Below are 11,602 nucleotides of genomic sequence, written 5' to 3' on the forward strand. Positions count from 1 at the left end.
CGTGCTAGCCATTTCAGCTCTGGGAAAAAGCCTCTGACTACCCACACGATCAATGCCTCTCATCATCTTATACACCCATATCAGGTCACCTCTCATCCTCCACCGCTCCAAAGAGAAAAGGCTGAGTTCACTTAACCTATTCTCATTAGGCATGCTCCCCAATCCTTGTAAATCTCCTCTGCACCCTTTCTATAGTTTCCACATCCTTCCTGTAGTGAAGTGACCAGAGCTGAGCTCAAGTGGGGTCTGACCAGGGTCCTGTATAGCCAATGCATACTTTGCATATCTCTTCACTGTGGCCCGTGAGTGACGGGAAGCAGCAGTGACTGCCATCACTATTAATGAGAACAAGATTTCTGGATGGTGTGTTGCCATGGTCGGGGAAATCTCGCATCCAGTCTGAAACATGTTTAAGGGTAGTGTGAGCAGAGGTCAAGGTTCACGTCGGCACCAATGACAGGGCAGGAAGGGTGAAGAGGTGCTGCAAAGTGAGTTCATGGATGTAGGTGATAGGTTAAAGTGCACAACATCCAGGGTTGTGTCTTCAGGATTGCCACCCATACCACATGCTAGTGAGGCCTGAAATAGGATATAATACAGTCTAACGTGTGGCTGATGAGATGGTGCATTGTGGAGTGCTGCAGATGTTTGGATGATTCCAAGGAAGATGGGACCTGGACAGACATGATCGTTTTGCATCCGAACTGGAGGGGGACTGATACCCTTGCGGGAAGGGTTGTTAACACTGCATCGGGATGGGGTGAGGTGTCAAACTTGAGCTGCAAGGGGATGAAGAACCAGAGTGGATAGTGGAGTGGTTGTGTGGGAAAGATGCTGTTAATCCAACATAAAAAGTCAGGAGTCTAAAGAAAGAACATGGTGAAACAAATGTTCCCAAATGTGTATTATTTCATTGCAAGGAGTATTGTAGGAAAGGCTGATGAGCTTAGAGCATGGATCAGCGTATTGAATTACAGTATTGCAAGCATTAATGTGATTTGATTGGAGGAGGTGCAGGACTGGCAGGTCAGTCTTCCAGGGTTCTGTTGCGTTAGACACAATTTGATTGAGTGGCAGGGATTAAAGAAGGACAAGTGACATCACTAGTTAGGGAAAATGTCCCTGCATTGCTCATACAGGACAAACTGGAAAGCTCAACCACTGAGGCCTTATGGGTGAAACTGAACAATAAGGAAGGGATGGGATTATATTACAGAGTGCCCAATAGTCAATAGGATTTGGGGGATCAAATTGTTTGAGAAATCACAGGCAACTTAGAAGGTTATGATGCTAGATAGTTGTAACTTTCCACTTATTGACCGGGACACCCATACTTTAAAGGGCTGTTTGGGATATCGTTGGTAAAATGTGTTCAAGGAAGTTCCCTTGATCAATATATTGAGGTCATAACTATAGACTGAAATACTGTTAGGGTACATGACGGGGCAGGTAACAGAGGTCTGTGCAGGTAAATACTTTGGATCTAGTGATCATAATACCATTAGTTTAAAGATCATTATGGAAATGGGTAGGTCTGGTTCTAAATTGGAGAAAAGGCCAATTTTAATGGTATCAGAAAGGATCTGGTGAACGTGGATTGGAACAGGTTGTTTTCGAGCAAATCTGTGCTTGGTAAGTGTGAGGCCTTCAAAACTGCTATTTTAAGAGTACAGAGATGGAATGCATAAATGACGACCAGTACAGAGTTTGAATGTTGCTGACAGAATAAAAGGCAGGGCTAACATGTTTAGGGAACCTTGGGTTTTGACAGATATTGAGACCCTGGTGAAGGAGTGCATAGCAAGTATAGGCAGGAAAGAACAAATGAGGTACTGATAAGTATAAATAATTCAAGAGTTACTAAAGGAGGGAATCAAGAGGGCTGAAGTACGGCACGAGTTTGCTCCAGCAGATAATGAAAAGGAGAGCACCAACTCCTTCATCAAATATATTCAAAACAAAAGTATACCAAAAGGCAAAATTGGTCTTCTTGAAGTTCAGAGAGGGCATTAATGCATGAAGCTGACGTAGGTGGGGGAGATTTAAAATGGATTTTTTGCATTTATGTTTACTCAGGAGACATACAGCGTCTTCACAGTGAGGCGAAACAGCAATGCGATCATGGACCCTATACAGATGACGGAGGAGGAGGTGTTTCTGTCTTGATATAGAATATAGAATAGTACAGCACAGTACAGGCCCTTCGGCCCACAATGTTGTGCCGACCCTCAAACCCTGCCTCCCATATAAGCCCCCACCTTAGATTCCTCCATATACCTGGCTAGTAGTCTCTTAAACTTCACTAGTGTATCTGCCTCCACCACTGACTCAGGCAGTGCATTCCACGCACCAGGAAGCAACAAATCTCTCTTTATATTAATCTCTGTCTAATCTTGCTGCTAACATTGTGTTTGTCACAGAGTCCAGAGTCTGGGAACAGCTAGATGGCAGGAAGCAGATGGTGATGATGGGAGGCTGGTTATTGGAGTCCAGGCCCGCGCCTCGTGGAGTTCCCCAGGGTTACACCCATTGCTACTTGTCATCTATGTCAATAATCTGGTTGAGAATGTACAGGGTATGGGGAGTGAGTTTGCAGCAAGTAATGTCAAACAATTACTTCTTTTTGCAAGATAGTAATATAAACACCCCTCCTTCCCTCTCCACACTCAGAACAGACCAAAAGCTACTTCATAAGATGCAAGTTCTTCAAATGAGCAAACACTGAGGGAATGTGAGTGAGATTAAAGAGCTGGGATACTGACAGTACATTACCAGACCAGAAGTGATTGTAACTGGGTCTGACAGAGGCATAACTGGTATTTCTGGGCACATTCAGTCTCACCATAACTATTCCCTACCTTACTCTGTACAGATATGTAATGTCTAAAGGACCAGTGTTTGAGTAAATGAGACTCACCAAACTTGCTCCGGACTGAATCAATGGAAACCCTGAGTCAGAAGGGTTCTCTCCAGTTGGTGCTCTCAGTCCTCGGGCTGGGTCACTTGCTGCTGTTCCCTCATCTTCAGTCGTGGTTCTCTTCCAGTTGTGGGCTTTTCTTCCAATAAATCTCTCACCGCAGGTCTAACTTTAACATGAAAGATGATGAAGCACGTTAACAACACAAAGGAGAACAAAATATTTCTGCTCACTGAAATCTAAACATTGAAGACAAATCTAATGATCTCAGTGAACAAATCTGTAACTGCCCCTGACACGTCACAAAACCTGATGAGGGATAGGAAGGAGTCATCGTTCAGTCATCGCTAAGATATAAGATGCAGGAACAGAATTAGGTGATTCGATCCATCGAGTCTGCTCCAGCACTCAACCATGGCTGAGATTTATTCCAACACCATATTCCCGCCTTCCTCCTGTAACCCTGAAGCTACTTAGTAATGATGAATATATTAATCTCTGCCCTAAATATACCCAAATGGCAGCCTCCAACCACCCTCTGTGGCAACAAATTCCACAGATCAGCCATCTTTTGGCTGAAGAAATTTTTCTCATCTCAGTTTTAAAGGGAAGCGTCTTTATTCTGAGACTGTGCTGTCAGATCACAGACTCTCCGTCTAATGGAAACATCCTCTCCATGTCCACTGTATCCAGGCTTCTCAGCATTCAGTAGGTTTACTTAACCACCTCCCCTTTCACCACCCCGTCTGAACTCCACTGAGCACAGCCCCATAACCATCAAATGCTCCTCACACATAAAACCGATCATTCCTGAGATTATTCATGTGAACCTTGTCAGCAACAACTGCACTGAACACATTCCCAAGTACAACAGACAATCAGGAAATGTAAACCATCCCAGAGTGAATTTAATAGAAAGAAACTGGAATCACCAGAGTCGCTCAACAGGAAAGGAACTGCTGTGGGGAGAGAAACAAATTTAACCATTCAGGTTCACAATCTTCTGTCAGAATGGGTTCAGAATTTAGTGCAGATCTCCAGCAAGTTGAGTTTCTGTTTGATTTCCACTGTCTGACAGACAAGTGACAGCGTGGAGGAATTTCCAAACACAGTTTGAACACTGAAACCCCCCCAGGTCTATTTCTGCTGGTGCAAACACAGAACAGCCCATTTAATCACAGCCTGTCCTTGTGAGGGATGGAATACAAACTCATTCTCTCCTCAGGTTAACAGCATTGCTTCCAGAGGAACTCCAGAAACAAACATTTGATCCCAGACCAGAAATACTGGCTCAACACCTCACAAACCCGGGCAGCTTGATCCCCGGGTCCATTTTACTTGGATCTAAACAGGGGTGCAGTGCTGCCGGAGCTCACCGGGGCACCACTCCGGCACCTCGGTAAAAAAACGTCAAAATGAACAAGCGGGGAATTTAACAGCGGCCGCATATTAAATAGGGGGAATTTTACAGAGGCGGGGGTTTGGGATAGGGAGTGGTAACTGGTGGGGAAAATACCACTAATAACATTAGGATAGGATATTTGATCGTTTTTGGTGAAATCCTGGAGCTGTGACTGTTTTTTATTGAGGTATTTGTGAAATTCGTCCTCGCTCGACCCGTTGTTTTCCCAGCATGCCCTGCTGTAGCCTCCCTCCATTTCACAGATCCTCAGTCTCTCTCCAGCCGAGGGACGACTGTACACAAGTGTGAGCGTTTTTCCGCTCTTTCCAACGGGTACCATTGGATTCCAGGTAGCAGCTGTATTAAGCAAGGAATGAACATCGAAACCCAGGTTAAAAGTCCAAAATAATGAAAGAAAAATTCACTGCTCGCTTATCTTCGGCCTGATTTTGATGAAGAATTCAAGGTAATCATCCAAAATCTTCTTCTACATCTGGATAAAGTGAATTTAGTTTTTTTCACAAGGCAAATGGGGAAAAAAAATTTCTAGGCTATAAGCTAGTTTTACATCATTTCAACTGTCATTAATAGCGCATCAACCCCTTGGCCGAGCTCCACCAACTGTAGTTGATTGGAAAGAGGCTGTTTGTCTCTTTGTGTTGATAGGAAAAAGAGTAAATTAGTGAGGCAATAAACGAGACAAAACGCATTTCCAAACCTCCCAAATGGTTGCCCTCCTCCCCTATTAACATTTATCACTTCCAAATACGATATTTTTTATTCGTATAGATACGACAATAATTTATGTAAAGATTCAAGCTTCTTTAACTTTTTATACATTTAAAGACTAAACAGAATCTGTATAGGTCTAACCATGTAGTACCCGACGTGTGAGGATATTGTGAGTATCGACACTCACAGATACACTTCCTGTCCAAACATTTCTGCGAGAGAAACGGTACGAGGCAGAGTTGCCAACCTTCCACTTTTGATACTAATATTCAGAAATATTCGTGGCTTTAGCAAAACTTCATTAGACGTTTTTTTTCATACTTGATTACTTAGTTCCAATTTCGGTGGCTAAGAGTGTAAAAAACTTACTTGCTTTATTTCTGTTATTTTTATACCTGCTTAGGAACACTGCTAAGCGCTGTGGGCCCTGCTGTCTGCTCTGACTCAGTCGTATCAGTAAGGCTACATCTGTGGTGGTCCGTGGATTACTCGCTGATACAAAAGTAAATTTTTCTCACTAACAACCCTGTGGCTTCTAAGCAAACAATGTTAACTTCTTTCTTCCGTAAACAAGCTGAGGAGTGTAACAAGGATAACATACAAGTCATTGATAACAGTAAAACTAACAAAAGCTGTGTTTCGCCTGCATCTCGTTCAAATTTTCTAACCGGCTCCAAATGCAGTTCTGAAAGTAATGGTCCTTCGAAGTCAGGCTTGGATCCCTGTTCAGATGTTTGATAGGCTATAATCTTGTTAATGTCTTAACTGTCACTATATTTCTGTGTACATCGGTCACTGAAAGCAAGCATGCAAGTACAGCAGGCAGTGAAGAAAGCTAATGGCATGCTGGCCTTCATAACAAGGGGAATTGAGTATAAGAGCAAAGAGGTCCTTCTGCAGCTGTACAGGGCCCTGGTGAGACCACACCTGCAGTACTGTGTGCAGTTTTGGTCTCTAAATTTGAGGAAGGACATTCTTGCTATTGAGGGAGTGCAGCGTAGGTTCACAAGGTTAATTCCCGGGATGGCGGGACTGTCATATGTTGAAAGATTGGAGCGACTGGGCTTGTGTCCTCTGGAATTTAGAAGCCTGAGAGGGGATCTAATTGAAACATCTATAATTATTAAGGGATTGGACATGCTGGAGGCAGGAAACATGTTCCCGCTGATGGGTGAGTCCAGAACCAGAGGCCACAGTTTAAGAATAAGGAGCAGGCCATTTAGAACGGAGTTGAGGAAAAACTTTTTCACCCAGAGAGTGGTGGATATATGGAATGCTCTGCCCCAAAGGCTGTGGAGGCCAAGTCTCTGGATGCTTTCAAGAAAGAGATGGATAGAGCTCTTAAAGATAGCGGAATCAAAGGTTATGGGGTTAAGGCAGGAACTGGATACTGATTGTGGATGATCAGCCATGATCACAGTGAATGGCGGTGCTGGATCAAATGGCCTACTCCTGCATCTATTGTCTATTGAGCTGTGGAATTCATATATTTCTTTCATCTTGGTTTAGTGCTTGACATTATATGAAGCCCTATTCATTTATATATGCCACAGCCAATTTGTGTACCTGCTCATTACATGAATGGGGGAAGGAAGTTACCCAGTGCATGAAATGAGCTGCTACACTAACTAGGTGTGAGATCGAGGTTCTTAGCCTAAGGTGGAAGGAGTCAATTTTGAAAACCAGTCAATTTTCAATTATCTGACACAGAAATACCACAACAGTTATTAACTTCAAACTTTCTGCATGATCACTCACAGAGCGGAACTACACGTACATGTAACGACAGCTGTAAACTTCAGGCCTTCTAACTTAGGCCACGAACTTATCAACCACCCCTCGTCCAGCTCCAGCACCTAAAAGATTGTCCCTGCACCCCTGCTCCAGCCGTCAGACAGAGCCCGGGCCCGGGACTTTCCCGATCCACCGGCCCCGATTCACACAAACCCGAGATTTGTTTCCACTCACCGCCGCCCCAACAGGAGAACCGCCAACGGCAGCTGCATTCGGCACCGCGCATGCGTTTAGCAGGAGGTTCGCTGCAGCGCCACCAGTGGCCGGAGGTCCATGCAGCGCCACCAGTGGCCGGAGGTCCATGCAGCGCCACCAGTGGCCGGAGGTCCATGCAGCGCCACCAGTGGCCGGAGGTCGATGCAGCGCCACCAGTGGCCGAAGGTCCATGCAGCGCCACCAGTGGCCGAAGGTCCATGCAGCGCCACCAGTAGCTGGAGGCTGGAGCGACAACGGAGAGGTAAATCACAAACACGACAAAGTCTGCAGATGCTGAAAATCCAAAGCAACACAAACAAAATGCTGGCGGAACTCAGCAGGCCGGGCACCATCTATCGAAAAGAGTCAACAGTCGATGTTTCCAGTTGAACCCTCCTTCAGGACTGAAATGCAATGGGGGAAATATCTGAATAAAATCGGGGCGGGAGAGGAAATGTCTCGCTGGAAGGTGATAGGTGAAGCCAGGTAGGTGGGAAAGGTCAAGAGCTGAAGAAAATAGAATCTAATAGGAGACGAGAGTGGAGAACAGGAGAAAGGGATGGAGCAGTGGACCCAGAGACAAGTGATCAGCAGGTGAGAGGACGTGAAAAGTCAGAGAGGAAGAGAGGGAGTGGGAGGGAGGGGTGAGGGGGAGATTTGTTCAAAGGAAGGAGAAATCGATATTCATGCCATCGGGTTGGGGAGGGAGTATTCAGACGGAATACAAGGTGCTGATCCTGGACCCTGAGGTGGCTTCAGCTTGGCACAAGAGGAGGCGATGGGTTGACGCGTCGGGACGGGAATGGGAATCGGAATGGGAATGAAAATGTTTGGACACCGGGAAGTCCCGCTCGGAGCGGATAGTTCAAAGGTTAATTTACTGTCAAAGCAAATATCCGTGAACAACTGAGTTTTTGTTCTCCTCCACAGAGCCACGAAACAAAGAAAGAGCATGAAAGTCGATCAGAGAGAAAAATCAAACTCCCAGCCCACCCCTACATCAAAAAGAACGGCATCCCGATCATCAACCCCCAAAACCCACCCCTCCCGCACAAAAGGGAACAATAACATCGATCCCCCCCCAAAAAAAAACAACCCGACCCCGCACAACTGCGGAGGGTCTGGTGTCACCAGTGTCGAGGCGGCCGCATCGGGAGCAGCGGACACAACGGGCGACCCCGGAAGATTCACAGGTGAAGTGTCGCCTCACCTGGAAGGATGTTTGGACAACGGAGAGAGTTCGGCCGTCCGGCCCTTTCACTGTGACACCCCGAACTCCACATCAAATCCGTCCACACGAATCTGGGTGAACTTTAATGACCAATAAATATAATTCCTCTCAGCGATCAGCTGTCTGAGTGATCCCCTGACTCTGAGAGGAAGGGGTGTCTCTGGTCCACATTGTCAGGGTGTTGAGTTTACCAGGAGACAGAGACTGCAGGGACCAGAGGTTTTCTGTTGACTAATACACTGTGTGTGGACCCCGCTGGCAATTCTGGTGTTGTGACCCGAATCGAGACAAACACCAGGCTGCCCACTCCACCAACAACACGGCACAGCCGGACACATAACAGGGGACTTTACATCTCACAACACTGGATTCAGTGATGAAACCCGTGATTAATGTTGTTGTCCCACCGAAATCATCAGAAACGTCCATTCAGGTGTTTCTAAATACGAGCGCTCCCCCACAGGTGACGGCTGTCAACAGAGGATTCAGGAGCTGCTATTCCCATTGGTGCGAAGCGATGTCAATCACTGGTTACAACCAATAGTAGAGGCGGACCAGCTGAGAGGGCGTTACCCCGCTGAATCAACCTGGCATTGCTCTCTCCGTCAAAGCGGAACAAATCCCAAAGTAAATGTCCGCTTTCTGATTTATTTCCATTTCCCTCCGAGGGAACAAAATCTTTGACATCAGCTGTTGAGAAAATCACCTTTGTTCTACCCCCATGTGAGATGAGGAGAGGTGAGGTACACCCCAGGTGCGGGACACGGGAAACTGGGTGAGAGTCGGGAAGGGGAATGAGGTGAAATGGCCATCGCAGAGTAATCTTGTGTCCGTCCCGCACAACAACAGGTGGACCCACTTTAGACACTGTCGGGGGGATCACTGACAGAGGAAAGTCAAAGGGGTGAGAGGGGACTAATATCCCAGTGGTGAGGCTCGCTAGTGCGAGTGTGGGGAGAGGGTGATGTGGTTCAAATAAGTTGTAGGGGGAATGGGAGCCAGAATGACAGAACAGATAGTGGGGAGGGTGAATTGACTTTATTACATACATCCTTCATACACATGAGGAGTAGAAATATTTACATTATGTCTCTGTCTGAATGTGCAATGTGTAATTTATAGTCATTTATAATAAATAGTTTGTACACAGGACAGTCAATATAACATAGAAATGCAATTGTATCAGCATGAATTAATCAGTCTGATGGCCTGGTGGAAGATGATGTCCCGGAGCCTGTTGGTCCTTTTGCTGTGGTACCGTTTCCTGGATGGGAGCAGCAGGAACAGTTTGTGGTTGTGGTGATTTGGGTCCCCAATATCCTTTGGGGCCTTTTTACACACCTGTCTCTGTAAGTGTCCTGAATAGTGGGAAGTTCACATCTACAGATGCGCTGGGCTGTCCGCACCACTCTCTGCAGGTTCCTGTGATTAAGGGAAGTACAGTTCCCATACCAGGCAGTGATGCAGCTGGTCAGGATGCTCTCAATTGTGTCCCTGTAGAAAGTTTTTAGGATTTTGGGCCCCATCCCCAATTTCTTCAACCGTCTGAGGTGAAAGAGCTGCTGTGCTTTTTTTAAAAAATTTCTTATGTGTTCTCCTGCATTTCTTATACTCCATAAGAACCTGCCTGCCTATCCCTGTTCTGCAACTCCATTTTGTGCTTCCCCAGGGTCTCAATATCTCTTGAAAACCAAGGTTCCCTACAGTCTCTATCTTTACCTTTTATTCTGACAAACACACACCCGCTTTGTACTTTGAAAACTTCACTTTGAAGGCCTCCCATTTACCAAGCACACCTTTTCCATAAAGCAGCCTGTCCCAGTCCACAGTTGCCAGATCCTATTATCTTAATTCCAGGTGTTGATCCGTGCCCTGAACACATCTGCCTTTCCTACGCTGCTCCTTGTATTGAAATATACAAGATTGAGCATATTTACTGCACCATGCTCAACGTTTCTCATTCCTGAATTTGTCTGAGGACTGAACAACATCTGTCTCCATAACCCCTCCACTATCTGTTCTGTTATTCAGGCTCCCATTCCCCCTGCAACTTTAGTTTAACCCCCCCACCTCTACCCCCACCTCCCACCATGCAGCTCCATCACCCCTTTGGCTTTCCTCCCCCAGATCAATAAAAAGGAGGTGCATACCAGGTACAGGCAGATAGGAACAAATGGGGTACTTATGAGATACAGGAAATTCAAGTGAACACTTATGAAAGAAATAAAAGAAGACATCAGGTTGCCTCAGCAGACAAGGTGAAGAAGAATGCTCATGGATTCTGCAGGTATGTTGAGTGTGAAAAGATTGCAAGGGAAAAATTAATACTCTGCAAGATCAGAATGGTAATCCATATGAGGAGACAAAATAGATGTGGGAGATTTTTTGCTCAGGAGATGGTCACAGAGTCTATAGAAGTGAGGCAAAGCAGCATCAACTTCATGGACCCTGTACAGATTACAGAGATGGAGGTGTTTGCTGTCTTCAGGCAAGTTAGCGTAGATCAATCCCCAGGGCCTGACAAGTTGTTCCCTAGGACCCTGCGGCCGACAACTGCAGAAATTGTCGGGGCACAAGCACAGATATTTAAATCATCCTGAGTGACAGGTGAGGTACTGGAGGATTGGAGAACAGCCAATGTTGTTCCACTGTTCAAGAGAGGCTCTAAAAATAAACTAGGAAATTATACGTGGGTGAGCCTGACATCAGTAGTGGGAAAGTTATTGGAATGTGTGTGCCAGTAGAAAGTTCTCTGGATTTGGGGCCCCATTCCAAGCTTCTGGTGAAAGAGGTGCTGTTGTGCGTTTTTCACAACACAGCCAGTATGTACAGACCATGTGAGATCCTCGGTGATGTTTATGCCGAGGAACTTAAAGCTGCTCACCCCCTCAACCCCAGATCCATTGATGTCAATAGGGGTTAGCCTGTCTCCATTCCTCCTGTCGTCCACAATCAGCTCCTTTGTTTTTGTGACAATGAGGGAGAGTTTGTTTTCTTGACACCAGTCAGATGTTGTTCAGACCTCAGATAGAGTCAGCAATCAAATGGTTGAGCATGGTGTGATGAATGTGCTGAGCTGTGTATATCACAATGCAAGAAGCATCGTAGGAAAGCCAGATGAGCTCAGAAGAGGGAATTATGATATTGTAGCCATTATTGGGACTTGTTTGCCCCCTACAGTCCGAGGGATTTTGAGGAACAAGTTTGTGGAGAGATCGCAGACTATGTCAAGAAACAAAGGTTTATTCAGTAAGTGATTTTAACTTTCCATATATTGACGGGGACTCCCATACTGTAAAAGGTCTAGATGGGGTTGAGTTTGTCAAATGTG

At 45.8% G+C, this 11,602-nt stretch overlaps 1 long non-coding RNA gene across 2 annotated transcripts in view; it reads left to right on the forward strand.

The window, feature by feature from the left end:
* The window catches only part of LOC140208215 (uncharacterized), a 29,697-nt gene extending 21,356 nt beyond the window's left edge, over positions 1-8,341 (forward strand). For both annotated transcript variants that reach the window (XR_011888693.1, XR_011888692.1), the window contains exon 3: positions 7,971-8,341. This is a non-coding gene — a long non-coding RNA (uncharacterized lncRNA). The remainder of the gene's footprint in view (positions 1-7,970) is intronic.
* Positions 8,342-11,602: the final 3,261 nt, after the last annotated feature.

The sequence above is a fragment of the Mobula birostris genome, chromosome 13, assembly GCF_030028105.1.
Source record: "Mobula birostris isolate sMobBir1 chromosome 13, sMobBir1.hap1, whole genome shotgun sequence".
In the NCBI taxonomy this organism is placed as follows: domain Eukaryota; kingdom Metazoa; phylum Chordata; class Chondrichthyes; order Myliobatiformes; family Myliobatidae; genus Mobula; species Mobula birostris.